Source organism: Danaus plexippus, chromosome 11, assembly GCF_018135715.1.
Source record: "Danaus plexippus chromosome 11, MEX_DaPlex, whole genome shotgun sequence".
Taxonomy (NCBI): domain Eukaryota; kingdom Metazoa; phylum Arthropoda; class Insecta; order Lepidoptera; family Nymphalidae; genus Danaus; species Danaus plexippus.
Genome location: NC_083544.1, coordinates 1,158,647 through 1,172,803, shown reverse-complemented (window position 1 = coordinate 1,172,803; position 14,157 = coordinate 1,158,647). Strand labels below are relative to the sequence as shown.

The window sequence follows — 14,157 nt, the reverse complement described above, 5'->3', positions numbered from 1 at the left end:
TACAATTTGTCTGGCGTGAATGTTCATTATAAAGTGATCGTTAAGAGACGAATACGAAAAAAATAAATAAATTATACAAGTATGCATATACACAACAGTAACGGAAGTTGTCACGGGTTTAACAATTTCTGCGGGATTATATTTTACTGTCAATTATTACTGAAAATATTTATAAATATAAAATACTATTCACAATAACGATTTACATTTAACAGCATAATAAATAAGAATTCAAACAAAAATATATACACGTTGGCATTATATAATTATTCAAGTTCCTGTAAACGTTTATAGACATCAACATATCCCAACATTATTATAGTTAGTTAAAAACAAATTTATTAGTTTTAAAAAATATATATTCGCAACAAAACAGACAAAAAAATACGGTTCTAATGACATACAATAACGATAATTCTACTCAATGAACAAGAAATCCAATAATAGTAGGTTGTTTTTCAAATGTCGTCCGATCGTCGAGCCTTAATCAATAAATTTGTTTTGTATCCATAATAGGAATTTCAAATGAGTTGCTTCACATCACAGTACCCTTTGACACGGAAAGGAAAAATACGGAAAATATTATCCAATATGTTATTTGTCCTTTTTTTTATTTGTGGAAAAAAACAGAAACAATACATACTTGACAATCGAAGATAAATGTTGCTTTAAGTTAATAATGCGTATGAATATATTCTAGAAATATTTTGTACCGATGATGGTTTGACAGACGTGCCGTATTTACGAGACGTATTTACGTGCTGTTAACTTCTTGTGTTAAATTACATAATAATATTAACTGCCATCGTTTTTTTAACCTTCATTAGAATTCTGGGGTACAAAAGTTTCAAGAGACGAATTTAGTGTATTAAAGAATTATTTTTTTATATGACACAAGAATGAGAACTGTTTTGAATAATCGTTTTGGTGATCGAAGTTAAGTTAATATAAAAACTTATAATAAAAAAAATGATAATATTGAAAGCAGTGGCTTTTCTCATATATATTTTTTGTTTTAATCGTTTATTAGTATAAAATATGGTACAAATTTATTTAATTAATTAGTATTTTATTACTTAAATGCAAACAATTTTTTATTTTCTCTCGAATGATAAAAAAAAAGAAATATTATGCTGAATTTTGAACAAAATTTATTTAAACATTGACGATCGATCTAAAAAAGCCATTCACGTAAAGTATGAACTAACTACAAACAATATATTTTTAAAGACAAACCTACATATAATACGGCTAACTTATCTTTTTCACATCGCAAGACGTCATATCAAGTCAGTTATCCTTGATCTTAGTTCTTAAACGGCGTAATATTATTAAATCTGTCGAGATTTGCACGTGAGATTGTATCTCATCCTTCATTCATACAGCCTAAAATCCCTTTAAATTTACTTGTACATTTGCTATGTGGTATCATGTATAGTTAATATATTGCCAAAAAACACGTGAAATGAAATGATGTGATTAATGAAGGGTAGTTTTAGTTTTAGAGTTTTTCTTGAAATACACTGTTCTTACGAAGTGAGGTATTTAATTTAAATATGTATAAAAAAAGGGGATAAAAAAAAGTTTATATAAATTGGTTTGGATGGAATCATTTTAAATGTATTTTGTTTTTAGAAATTTTACAACTTCCAAAATAAACTAATCTATTAAGTCAGACAAGGCGTGTTGAGTTTGAAGATATATTAATTTAATTTTTTCACCTACGTGGAAAATTTTGCACTGATTACGGGGGTCTCAATAAAAAGGTGTCTCAATAGTTCAACTTCTTCTTCCTCATAATGCAAATAAAATTACCCTCATTTCGACTCCAATAAATTATTAAACGAACATTTCTTTAAGCACATATTTTATGTTTTTATTTTTCCTTAGAAAAGTCCATTCCATCCAGAGTACTCATTGATTTTAAATCACGATACAGATAATCTCGTTTGTTTTGTAAGCTTATTGCCAAAAAGTCTTGTGTACGAACTTATGTTTGAATATTATAGCATATTAAAGAACTAATGTGTTACATAACATGTTGTTTTTAATTACGGGTCAAGTGCGAGTGACAATGACGGATAAGAAGTATAATATTGTTAAGCAAAATAAAATAGCGAAGTTCAAAGTCTGTTTATAAATATATCATAATAGCGTCTTAGTTTGTAATTTTTTTTTATGCTTCGTAGCTGATAAATTTAGTATAAAGTGAGTACACGTCTGAAACGATCTACGATCTGGTAGCAGCGTTTTCAACAATTGTAAAGATTTTGAAAATCTTTTTGAATATGAAAGAAATATTAGATATTTTTGTATGTATCGTCGGATTGGTATCTGAACAGATTTTCGATAATTACATCATAACAAAATTTACAATAAAAAATATTTGATACCAAGTTTTAGAATAATTATAGCTGAAACGTAAATACGTACATACGTCGTTCTTCCAAATACATAAGAATTGAAAGCTATCTTCATGTTACAGTCAAAATAAAAATGGAATAAATCTTTTTTGAAGCAATGTCAAAAAAAAAAAAACAATACATGCCAAGTGTAATGACGCGTTGAAGTCTTTCCTATTAAGTAACTGAAGTGTAACTATTTTTATCACTGGCAAAAAAATATGTATTGAAATATATATTATTTTAATAATCCTTCTACCTCTGATAACCTATGGAGGCAGAATATGTCTTAGTTGACGTGAAACTTATCTCATAATTATATATATGTATATATATCTTATATATATACATATATTGGTCTATCTATCACATGTCGCATTACAGCCGATTCGAAGTTGATATTAAATGAAAGACATCCGGTAGAGCTCAGTTTGGTCCTGATGGGTTAGTATCGGTTTTTATTCTCACTCACTGGTGCAAGTACTCCGCGGAATTTGAAAGTGATTTTCAAAATTGCGTTTCTCATTTGAATCATTTTATTTCTTACACTTAAAACGAAACTTTGGTTTTGAGACATGACTACACGATTTAATTTTTACACTTTCCAAACATTTTGATCACTTTAGAGCAGTAGTTCCCAACCTTTTCTTGAAATGGGACCACTTTGAATTATTTGTTGTTCTCGTGGGACCACGATGTAAGAGACAAATAAATTGAATGACTAATAAAACAAACTTTAATAAAAAACTCAATGTATTTCGTATCAACAAAAATATGTTATTAAAACATATAAAATTTAGAAGAGTTCTGACCACTGGTAGTCCGCGGATTACCGGTTCCGTGTCACTGCTTTAGAGCAACCGTGATTTCGGGGAGACGATATGAATGTCTCGTTGAATAGTCGTCAGATAAATATAGTTCCATTTTAAATGTATATACGTGAAAATCTTATATATTTCTAGTTAATTCGGTGGTTCAACTAGCAGACTAAAATTGCTATTAAGAATGAGATAGCTCCTACTCTTTAGTTTTCTGATTTCGTTAATATTTTCGTTAATATTAATTGAAATTAAAAATTTGAATGCAAAACCTAAAAAAAATTTATACTTTAAAAAAAGTACATTTTTATCACTGTTTCATAGAACCATATTATGCTCATATGCTCTGTTTCATAGAACCAGAGAATGCTCAAATGCTCTGTTTCATAGAACCATAGAATGACGTGACCCGTTTCACGTGACTCACTATCACATATAACGCCAGTGTCTTGCGTCAACTCTCGTGTTGCAATCTTCCAGAAATGTGCGAATTTGAATCAGCTGCTTAATGACGGGCTCGAGTTATAATTACATTTGGTTTCTAATAAAACTCTACTATATATAAATCTGTTTATTCTGTTCTAATTATGTACATTTTTATTTCTTTATTATAAACTTTTAGTTAGTTAGTTACTTTTAGTTTTTAGTTAGTTAGTTACTTTAGTTTTTAGTTAGTTAGTTACTTTTAGTTTTTAGTTTTAAGATGAATGTCACTGATTTATTCCTAGTATACTATGAGTAGGGTCAAAAAATTTAATTAAAACCTCAACTGGCCGACGGTGAAATTATAAAACATTATACATACTGACACGATCTAATAAATAACAAATTGTAAATCAACATACGTATATATTATATATAAGTTAATTTATATTAGAAATAATCCCCACTATAATAATAGTCTCACATAAATTATCGAACAGATAAAACGATCTCGATCATGGAATCTTAAGCAGTCAACATGTCGCATACAAACATACATATTTATATGTAAATATAGGATAACATTTCGTTATATTCACATAGTACAATAAAATATTCTTTTAAATATTTATAACAGTTTTCAGCGTTGAATTTTGAAATAAAATCGTAATCGTAAAACTAGAGCTCTCATTTAGTATAATTATGTATTTTTTTTGAAAAATTTCTGAATATTTCACTGAAGTTACGACGTCTGTCAAGATTTGTTTCAATGATTGTTCTGCTAACTGTACCGTGTCGTTGTCGCAACGATAGCGTCCAGTGACCTTGGCTCTGTAAATTAAGATTTCGGAGTTCGTCGACCATTCAACATAGAAATATCATTCCAAGTACAATGTTAGAGTTACAAAAGCAAGGTGTTAATTGATATGCAATAAATTAATATAACGCCAATTAACATACAACTTAAAAATATTAAATTGCTTTATGTTCAAAGGTAAGTTTCCGATAGATGATGTATTTCCTACTGGTTTTATTGTAATTCTATCTATATTTTCATTTTATTAGCCTATATAGTTAAAAAAGAAAGTCAAAATTTTAAGTACAAAACCGTATTAAAATTTTTCGTGACGGTTACATGATCAAATAAAACTATTACACACACATATATATATATATATTTATATATATATATATATGTAATCAATTTAATATAAATGTGTTCCAAATATAAATAAACCCTTTTGTTGTCAACAGTCGGGTAAAAAACTTGTCTCTTAAAATACTTGTTGAATGTTACTCATATTTCATAAGTCAGTGGTGCAATGTACCGGTCCTTATACGCGCTCTTGACCTACTCAAACACACTCGACTCATGATTTTAGCTAAATTTATTTAAAAAATTCTCATTTGCGAGTTATTTTAATTAAATTATTTGTTGTTTTGTTGAGAGTGTCAAATATTGCAAGTGTTTCGTGTGCTGTTTCAACTTATTAACGCTTTGATAAAATACTCTCCATTCCCAATTTTTAAAGCATTGCGTTGCTGATTTTGGTGTATATGTCGGACGGATTCAGGTTTATTTGATATCGGGTATTTTATATACGTTTGAGAATAATTCAAACTTGCTGACATAATGTGTGATTCGTTATCATAAAAAGACGTTTAGTGAAAATGTAGAGACGACATAAAAGGCACAATCTTGACCCACTTGGTGGATTCGCACCGTCTTGTTTTTATCAGCGACTTTTAATAACTTGATAATTTTTTTTATACAAATTATCCCTGAGTACACACGTATATATGGATGCATTTTTTTTAATTCAACTACATAAAAAAAAAAACGGATTTAAATAATTCATATCCATTCAATTCCTGTTTAAAAATATCAAAATGCATATAATTGCAGTTTTTTCTAAAATATAAAATATTATTTCTAGGTTAGTCTATACACCTGTTATGTAAATAGAAAATAATTTGATCTTTCTATAGAGTTCGTCGACCGCTGCGCTCTACAAGCTCTTATACCCTCATAAGACTTAAATTTCAGATCTATCATAATATTAGTTATTGCAATATCAAGCCTGTTTCCTTTTCTTTACTATTAGGATATATATCTTTGTTTTGTTCGTACTCGTTCTTCATATTAAATTATATTTCTGATAACAAGATCTTATATGTTCGAAGGAAATATATGGAAATGAATTTTGTTTCAAAGAAAATGAAGTCAGTAACATTTTTTTCTGTGATAATTAGTCTTTACGAGCGTCACGTTCGTCACGGGGAATTTACAAAAAAATGATAATTAATAAAAAATGCTTCGATTTGTAACAATATTACATATCAAGTGATTAATGATGTGAAATTTAATAAAATGACGTTTGTATTATATAATTTCTCTATTAACTTTTTATATATGAGGTTTTTACTTTAATAGTGACTTTATATAGGTTTGATAGAGAACCACATTCAGGACAAATTATTCATTATATAAGGTGGTAGCCGAAGCCTTTATATAAATATCATAAACTAGTCATGACCTAAGGCTTCACACCCCTTGGCATTTAATTTTAGGAACCAAAACGAATGAATTCGTAATTATCTTTGCCGCAAAGACTATGAATTTTAGTCACTACTTCAACAAACACACACGTATATAGAAATAGACATTAACAATATTAGTGTCATAAAATTTCACACACAACCTTTATTTAATAGCTCATTAAATGCATTTAAAGTATTACAATACTCAGTTCTGTTCCTTGTGTTTTAGTATCGTTTGCATCAGTGCTGTCACATCTCGAAATCGATATAAGATCACAAATCGCTTTGAAATTGACAATAGGTGAGATGTTTTTGTAGTTGTTTGTGTAAAATTTGTAATGTGTGTCACCAATGATATTACCAGCAATCATTGAATACCTTTCTTCATACGAAAATAGGGAAGATGATTACAAACAACAGCACTGGTGGATATAATGTAACAATACTATACATATATATATATATCTATATATAATCAATTATCAGGATATTTGGTTCATGCTTTCGGCTGGATTGTATCGAGAAAACCTAAGATTTAAGATAAATATTTTTTTATACAGATGTCTCTTGGTCTTGGTATTATTTAGAACACTAAAATAACTACGTATTTTCAAATCTCAACACAAATCAAATCTACATTCTGTTTCCGAATCTTAACACATAGAAAATTCGCGCACTGAATCTTAGGTAATTAGGTATATATAAGATGCGGTTGAGCAAACGAGCGTCTGTAATTTTCAGTGTTTTTTTTGTTCCTATGTACAGAATGTGTTAAATTTATTACAACTTATTTCATTCTGTCTTTTACTTGGTATTACAAATGATTGCTTCATCCACCCGCTCACATTTGAAGGTAAGCTCTAAACCGACTCGCTTCAAAGAATTTACTCGAATTTCTTGCAATTTCATTACTTAATTTTCATAGACATTGTATTAAAATAAATAAAAATACGTATATTTGTAGCTATTATACCCAGAAGTGACAACAGTTACTTGTTGTTCAGCTGTTTGTTAAGTGACAGTATGATGATGAATAGATTCCTGTATTATCAGTTCTTGCTGGTTATTACATGTCGCGTAATAACTTTTTGCTTTATTATATAATATACAATTAATAAAGGTTAATTGCTTATATTTTAAAATTACCACTTGTTTGTTATTTTTTTCATTAATATGAAAATTATGATTATTTTAAAATCTGCTCCGTAATTATCGCTAGTGCTACAATAAATACAGTATTTCGTTCCTTCAAGCAAAAATACAAGTTTACTTTGTAAACGAAACAAAAGGAATATATCACAGTATGACATTAAATTTGTACAAATTTGCAAGATATACTGAGCCAAGTCCTCGCAGTTTTCCTTTTATAACTGTATTACTAACTTCGATAAATTTAAAGTTGATCATAAAAAGCTGACAAAAATAATTAAAACGTAATAACATTTGCCAAATATCACTGACGTGGGAGACTTGATTAAATTGGAGGCTTTTTGTTATTCAATGAAACGGAACGCGGGGTTGTTGTAACTGACAGCTGATTCGCAACTCTGCGACATTTCTTACATTGATTTCATCAATCTGTTTTGCTCCGATGATTTGTAACTTAACTATTTATGTAAAGTTATTTTCCAATTTTCCAGGTGGGCGTCGAATAGCAATCTTACATATGTACATATAATTATATCACGATAGTTATATTAAAGCTCTGGTTTTTGTATGGAAGGCAGCGTTTTGTTTTTATGCAAAAAGGTACTTTACTTTCGATACTCACTTATTTGTAATATTGTTTTATTTTAAAACCGAAACTTTCAATATTAATATGCGTGTATGAATTGTTAACTTAGTATTATCAAAAAGGTTTAGGGAACGATAATTTGAAAAACCTTAAAAAATATTTGGGTACAACCTAATCATACACTCTATCGGACGCTAGAGGTCAAAAGTATATCATTTTTACCTAAAAGGAAATGAAATACGCACAAAAAAAAACGGGTTTACTTAATGAGATCTAAGATTTTCGCGAGTATTCATTTAAATGAAACTAGTATTATTCGGATATCTACACGGATTTTTATTATACACCTCGTCTGCCCGTGATCACGGTTGCTGCAAAGTAACCGAAACGTCGGGATTATGTAGTTTTGAAATAATAAAATCCGCGTAGTAAATCCGAATAATACTAGTTTCATTTAACCGGGTTTACTTTTTCAGGAACTTTTAAGCGTCACATTAATGTATTTAATATATTGTTAGAAATACAGTATTGTACATTTGTTTTATTAATATTCGACGTTACTTCCAGTAATGTCTTACAAAATGGCTGAAGTCAGTATTTATAATTTCCAATAACAAGTTGATATTTAAATGTTGACATTACAAAATAACAATGGTACAGTATTATAATTAATTATAAAATCAGTCATAAAAATAATTCTAAGTATTATAGTAGGTATATTATAATTAGTACAGCATAGAGGGCGCCACTTGTGACAATAAGTATACCAACCAATATATTAACGACGATTAAAATATGTAATAATATAGATACAGAACTAAGAACCTTCTTGGATAATAACTTGTTAAAAAAAAATTAAAAATGGTATGCGATAGACTGTATCTTGACAAATTCCTCAATTTTTTTTTTATATAGGAATATGATATGCCTCGAAGGACACCTCAGTTCGAAAGAAGATGACATTTGCATAATTAATGAGTTGACAGAAAAAATATTTGATCTTCTAAGTAAATAATCAAATATAAATATTATTTAATTTTAGATGTTAATAGAATATTAAGTATTATTTTATACATGTACATGACTACATATGAAAGAAAATTTTGTGTTAATTTTATGACAACAGTAGAATTTCATTATTTATATATAATAACATTTAATTGCCAAGAAAATTATTATTATTATTTTTAATATCCATAACAAAAAAAAATATTAAAAAGCCGCCTCAAAAGGCGCGGTCGTGTTATACCTTTGTAAGAGATATACAAATCTATTGACTTTTTGAAACCGGATTATCAACTTCATTACAATATTTAAAATATTTAAAATATATTAAAAAATTATCGGAAATATCGACTTATAAAAAATTACAATTTTTTTGATCGTAGTGTAATTAAAAAAAGTAAAATTTCTGTAATTAATTCGTTAGTTAATTAAGAAAACTACGTGTCAAGGTCATATGTATGTGTGTATGACGTTTTGTATGTTCGGTATTTCATACAGCAAGCGTGTAAGCAAAACATTAAGCCGCAACCAAGCCAAAGTCAAGTTTAAGACGTTACCACACTCACCTCAAGGCCGAGTGACGGTCGCTGTGTTGACTGGCGCAGCGCTAAGTGTTCCAATGCTGACTTGCAACTGAGACCCGAACGGCGCACTTCGAACATTTCACAACCTGTGTGGTGGTGTCCTAACATTTCACGGCGAGTGTGTCGAGGGACGCACCACAGTCTCGATTCGTGGTGATAACGTTGTTGCTATTACATTGTTATTCAGCTAAAAGAAAGGTTATCTGAATTATATACCATTATAAGCAAATTATGTGAACGGTAGAAATGTTAGAATTGACCTTTGTCCTTTAAGATCTGTATAATGAAATATGTTCTAGAATCTCTTCGATTGCTATCAGATACACATACATAAAATTAATGCTTCCATTACATTCTTATATTAATACATTTTTGTCTTTAAATCCTAGTTTTATTAAATGAAAAATCATGTTATAAATAAATCAATTATTTCCTGATTTACTAAGCTTTTTATCATTATTTTAATACATACATACTTCTGACGTTTCGGTAACTTTGTAGCGACCGTGATGACGGGCAGACGAGATGAAAAATTGCTGAGACGGTTTTATTTATATGATAGGGCGCAAACGAGCAGGCTAGCCTCCTGATGGTAACTAGTCATCGCCGCCCATGAACACTCGTGGAGCCTGAAGGCTTGAGAGTGGGTTGCCGGTCTTAATTGCAAGGGTTACTGCAGCGTAACCAAAACGCCGGGAGTATTCAGTTTAAAATAATATAAAAATCACGAAGTAAATCCGAAAATATTTGTTTTATTTTTCACAATAGCCTTAGATCTCATTATGTATGTTATAGTTTTAATGATTTTTTTTATTTTATTTAGTGTTATTTTAAATTCCATAATAAATTATGTCTAAAGTATTCTGGAAGTTGTATATTATATTCAAGATGGCTTTCAATTTATTGTATTGATAAAAATACCTAAAATCGTATCAGTGAATATAAATAAACATAACAAAAATATACGTCTATTAAATAAATTAGAATATTTTTGCATTATAATATTATTATAATTAATGTCGTAGCGTTTCGTCTTTTATGTGCCATTAAGTATATATTATCATTGTATGAAATAAACCCTGAAACACAAAAATATACAGTTTTTGCTTCTGCTATGTTTGTGTAATATACGCTATATTTTTGCAATGATTTGAAAGATCTTTTTTTTTTTTTTTTTTTTTTTTATTTCATATACGCTGCGCATCGTAGGAAAAAATTCGTCGCAATACGGTACTTTTTTCATTTCAAGCTATAGCTTCATTCATACTGATTTTGAGGAATGTTTTACCGATGTCAAAGTCTTTTTTTTGCGTAACGAATTATAATATATATTTTTAAAACTTTATTCCATGATATCACGATGTTTCCAATCAATCAATACATGACATGCATCACTTACTAACAGATAAGTTAAAAGTGTCATGTATTATAAACAAATATTTCAAAGTTAAAATAATAGTCTTGTGATTATTTGCCTAAACAAAATTATTCCTGTTTTATACAGTGTACAAAAGACAGTAGATAAATAGAGAAAACCTTGTACTAATAATACAAACATTATTAACCAAGTGTTAAAAGCTCCTATTGCTTCCGAGTAGTTAAAAAAAATTACAATTACTTAGAAAACTCAAGCCAGTATTGAGGTTAATGAAATATATGTTTGCATTCTAACATTTTTATCACTATAAGAATATACTGGTAGTAGTAGAATATACTATACTATATAATAGTCCACAACATCCTCCTGTTTCTTTGTTTATTAAACGAATTGAACTTTAAACATAATTTCAGAAATAATTTTATGAAAGCCACGAATCTAGAAATAATCTTACTGATTTGTTTTTGTAATGGTTCTTAGAATTATCGTATCAGTTATTTGAGTTTCGTTTTTCTTTACAAGAAGATGGTAATTTTTTCACACATTTAATACGATTAGATTGTAGATATATAAAACCAGAATAATTATTTTTACTTAAATTTAATATATTTTAAACTATTATTTACCACACATAATATAAATAACATAAGTTAAAATTTTAAGCTACTCAAAGCCAGGATTAAAAATATTAATATGTTAATATCGTGTCCGTATTTGAAATGACATTTGCTTTATATGCATCGACGAAAGATGAAAATTGTAGCTGATCTTAAAATATTAAGGTGAGTGGTGACTTGTGATGTAAATTTATGAGATAAATTTATTTTGGGTCGAATTAAGATAGGAGTCTTATATCCTTACTAAGGTATGGTAACTATGTTAAGTTTTAAGTTCAATGTTTAGATAAAAAAAGAGGTTAATGAATTCTGAATGTGATTTATGAAGTATGGCCATAATAAAGATAAAGACTCTACGTATTATAATAAAAATACTTTTGTTATAATTCAGTAACAAAGTTATTGGTGTTATCATTGACATTATCACTTTAAGCAACGTGAGATTGTTGGCGTTGATTTTTTAAATGTTTGGTAATTTCAGATGAAAACTCCTACAGATTGTTCTATTGAGAGAAATATTTGGATTGCAATGAATTTTAATTTATTAATTGCCCTTAAAATAGTAACAGTTATAAACATTTAGACATCTTTAAGAGCACGAAAGTTGAGGATACGTAGGAAAGACAGATGTCAGTGAATTGCAAGTTGCTTACTGTACGTTTGTAGGAATATAAGAGGTTTAAATCCATAGTTGTAGAGAAACACGTTTTAAACGAACAGTTGTAAAAACGAAAAGTGAAAGTTAAGTAAAGTGTAATTGTTTTAAGAATATTATTTTATTTGTAATATTTTCTTTTGGGCATTAAATTTATGTTAATGTAATAAAACAATTCGAATGAATGTTGAAAGCTATATATATATATATATATGTTGAAAAAATTATATAAAAGCAATATAACTGTTCTTAGTTATAGATAATAATTAGCATAAGACCATTTTATTGCTCCTTTACCTTTCGATAAAACACATATCTTTCACGTCAATGTCCAAACATTTGGTTTATTATTAGTTTTGTCTTAAAAAAGTGTTCATGACTCTCATGTACATATAATCAGGGTTAAATATAGTAAAATTGTTCTGGTCGTTGGTAACGATGTAACTTACAATAAATACCTTCTACATAAGACAACGTATCCAATCCTAATACAATAAAACAAAATAGAATTAAACGAATAAAATTATTTTATAGTAAAAGTTTAAGCGATTAATAAATTGTAAGTATTGGACATTTTTACTTACATTTTCTTTTAAAATTATTGACAAACTTTTTTAAGTATAATTTTATATGATACAAGATTCAAATCGAAAATTTCAGTTCAGTTGCTTTACGAATTATGCTCAAGTCAGAGCACGATACCCTGACTTGAGCGTGTGTATTATTTTATACACGGGCTTAATTTTATACACATTCAATCCTCGTACCAGGAGCCAGGCTGATACTGAAATTTATTTCTGATAGATTTTAGTTGCAGTGCCTCTCGGTAAACAAATGCAAGGAATCCTGTTTGAGTCAGAGCACTATTTCTGTTATTGATTTTAATTAGTTTTATGTAATTTTAAATTAATTTTAATTTGTGCTTAACTTTTATTTAAATGAAAAACCTCTTATAATTTTCTTTACTATTCAAGAGGAATTGTGAATTATATAATAATATAAGATTTGATTTTTTGTCTTTTCTGCTTTATAGACGATCATCTACAACAACTATATTTATAATTAATTTGTTGAAAAATCTTGTACTAAGAATTTGATGTCTAAATAATTTTAAAGTTTTAAGTTTTTTTGGTAATAATGCTGAGGTAATGATAGATCAGTCAGGTAGTAAATACATTTGAAATGTTTTAATATTGTTTGTCCACACATACAGTCATGAAGTTAGACTTAGAAAGATATACAGAAGGAATCAATAATAGTTTCGTTTTATATTACACGAACAAAAGGAAATCGTCTCAAATATGTCTCGTCTTTCCTAGTAATGCATAAGGTTTTTCCAGGCACATATGACTGTTGTGTAACCTTATCTACTTAGATACGCTATCGCAACGAGGCCGTATCACCCTCAGTTTAGAATAAATATTGCCAAATAGGTATTTTATACATAAATAGTAAAAGGTCCTGTGGCGAGCGGTAGTCATGGCTAGGGATAGTTTCGCAAGCTCGTGTTGCAAGTGTCCAATGCGAGTAATTTAGCAACGTTGCTAAATACCATTCGGATATACTTCCACTGACGGTTATACGCCTACCAACCGATCAAATAGTTATTATTATTTAATCCTTAGTGTTTTCATCAACAATGTGTATTTTCATTGCTCAAATACAGTTAAAGTACATTTATTACTAGGCACTGGTTTGCATTTAAAGCACTGTATATGAATTATAACCCAAGTGGTATATTAACATTGTCGAGAAATCATACGTTTTTTTCTATTTATTTTAATTCGACCATAAACCGAACATAAAATTATTTAAATAAAATTACACGAAGAAAAACAAAAAAAAAAAAATTAATGAATTAATTATTATAAAACTGACTCACCTCTGATGAGAAATAAATGTCATGTGTCATATCACGTGTGAAAAAAAATATTTTTAACCGTTATTTTTAATATTACAACGAACTTAACTCGTTCTAACGCTATCTGCGACTCTTGGC

At 28.5% G+C, this 14,157-nt stretch overlaps 1 protein-coding gene across 1 annotated transcript in view; it reads right to left on the bottom strand.

Annotated features, from left to right (window-relative positions):
* LOC116765919 (elongation of very long chain fatty acids protein 7-like) overlaps positions 1-14,157 on the bottom strand; it is a 39,901-nt gene extending 25,744 nt beyond the window's left edge. The window contains exons 1-2 of the mRNA XM_032655561.2: positions 14,041-14,157; positions 9,491-9,695 (exon numbers count right to left, since the gene is read on the bottom strand). The gene's annotated coding sequence lies outside the window, so the exon portion shown is untranslated. The remainder of the gene's footprint in view (positions 1-9,490; positions 9,696-14,040) is intronic.